The following is a 2497-nucleotide window of genomic DNA, read 5'->3' on the forward strand; positions in this document are numbered from 1 at the left end:
AAATAGAAATACAAAAAAGACTAGTTTGGGCAAACCAAACCAACACCACGGAAAGAGAGCTCTACATGCACCTTTGGCATTGCCATTAGTACGGACCTCAAGCCGTATTCAAGAAGATGGATACCTAGTTTAGCAATAGGATTGGCCTTGCTATACGTTTCTATGTAACAATGCATAATCTTCCATATAATCAAATAGAGAACGGTTGAAGGAACGTTCACACTTATAATGCACCCCAAGCTATAACATCTGGTTCAACGGGAATCTTTTCTATGAAATCTTGTGCTTCTTGGAGTAAGCCACCACATCCAAGCAGGTCAATCATGCATGCATAATGGCTTTGAGTGGGCAAAATCCTATGCACACTCCGCATCAAATTAAAATAATTCTGGCCTTATTCTACCAAACCTGCATGAGTACATGCAGAGAGCACTCCAACATATGTTATATGATCAGGTTGGACTCCAACAGTGAGCATCTTTTCAAACAATTCTACGGCTTCTTCTCTCATACCATGTTGAGCTAAAGCTATGATCATGGAGGTCCAAGAGATAGTATCTCTCGTCCAATAGATCTGATTAAACACACGTTTAGCCCCTTCTATGCTTCCAGCTTTAGCATACATGGTAATGAGAGCATTGCTCACAGAAACTGATAATTCTTCTCCAAACCTAATAGAAATAGCATGAATTTGCTTCCCGTGTTCCAGTGAAGCCAAACTTGAACAAACACTTAACATGGCTGCCAGAGTGTAGTTTGGCTTGGGACCTTCATTCACCATGGATCTAAAATACGCAACTGCATCATCATGAAAACCATTTTGTGTGTAACCTACAATCATGGTAGTCCATGCAACAACATCATGATCTTTCATTGAGTCAAAGATTTGTCTGGCAGGGCTAATGCCCCCAAGCTTGATATAGCCATCAAGCAGCGCAGTAAATGAGATCACACTGAGATTGGTAGTTGCAATTTTGCTGACTATCTTTTGGGCAATTCAACCCCACCAGACTTGGAGTACATTGAAATCAGAGCATTTCCAACTGGACCATAAGTATCAAGTCTAGTTCGAATGATTTGAGCATGACTTTGTTTCCCATGTTTCAACATCTCAAGGTTGGCACAAGCTGATAGAGCACTAGCGAAGCTGCGAAGGTAAAGCTATCAGGCTTTACAGAGGATTCATTCAACATTCCTATGAAGAAAGTCAAAGCTTCCAGATCGCATCCATGCTAATTATAGCCTGCAACCATCGAGTTCCAAGAAACGATATCTCGTTCTGTCATCTGCTCGAACTGGGCAAGTGCAAGATCAAGTCGTTCAGATTGAGCATGCAATGTAATCATAGCATTCCAGGTCGATGTATTTTTCAATGTCATCCTATCAAAGACCATCTTTGCCATTATCAGATCACCAGATTTTCCGTACATGTTAAGGAACGAATTTGCCAGGGGAATGTAGCTACTTAGCCCAAGTTTAACAATAAAGGAATGAACCTTCTTCCCTATATCCAAAGCCTCAATGGCGACACAAGAAGTAACAATATTAGTAAATGTGAACTTTGTGGGTGGAACTCCAGCCAAATTCATCTCTAGAAACATCCGAATTGCATCCTCAAAGCAACCCATTTGATTATAACCCACGATCATTGCAGTCCATGAAACTGAGTCACAATGAGGCATTTCTCGAAAATTTGACGCGTTGTGTCAATCCTACCTTGTTTCGCATACACAGAGAGTATACTGCTCCATGAAAACGTATTCTTAAGAGGCATTTCATTGAATAGGCGATGGGCATCGGACAGTAAACGGGATTTTGCATAAAAGTTAATAAGATTGTTCATTAAGAACACACTGATATGAAGGCCAGCTTTGATTGTTCGAGCATGAACTAATTTTCCAGAAACAGGGTTGTTGCTTTTGAAACTTGTCTGGAGGAGAGATGCGTAGAAATCTGGAATAGAAAGAAGAGATGAAGAGGTAGAACGGTCCATTAGAGACATTTCTAAATGCAAGAAGAAGAAGAAGAAGAAAACCCATTAAGGCGTATCGATACGATTGTGTTGTCCCAGCTTTGAAAACTGGAAGCACAATCTCCTTAATTGGGAATCTGGCATCGTATTAAAGGCTCTGTGATTGCCAACTCTGCAAACAATACCAGTAGAAGTAACGAAGTGAAGAGATCTATTTAAGAATTTCCCGACTCTTGCAACATTAATGACGTTAATGCTCTATATTAAAGCTCTGTTGGAGCTTGAGACTGAAAAAGACAACATCATAGACTTCCTCAGATGATCTCACAGCTAGAACCTCTCACCCTTCTTAGTTTGATCGAAAAGGATATCCAAGAGTAAAAGAGTGGTGGGATTAATTTGTAGAACCTTGAAGGTATTATCTACCCTCGAATCTCTCCAAAGGCCACTCGTGGACAAATCGAATCGAATCGAACTGAGAAATCCCCAAAACCATCAGCTTTGCAAGCATTCAAAACATTCGGA

At 40.5% G+C, this 2497-nt stretch overlaps 1 pseudogene; it reads right to left on the minus strand.

Moving 5' to 3' along the window:
• Positions 1–216: 216 nt before the first annotated feature.
• On the minus strand, positions 217–2331 carry LOC122078358 (annotated as a pseudogene).
• Between the last annotated feature and the right edge of the window lie 166 nt (positions 2332–2497).

This window comes from Macadamia integrifolia, chromosome 5 (assembly GCF_013358625.1).
Source record: "Macadamia integrifolia cultivar HAES 741 chromosome 5, SCU_Mint_v3, whole genome shotgun sequence".
Taxonomy (NCBI): domain Eukaryota; kingdom Viridiplantae; phylum Streptophyta; class Magnoliopsida; order Proteales; family Proteaceae; genus Macadamia; species Macadamia integrifolia.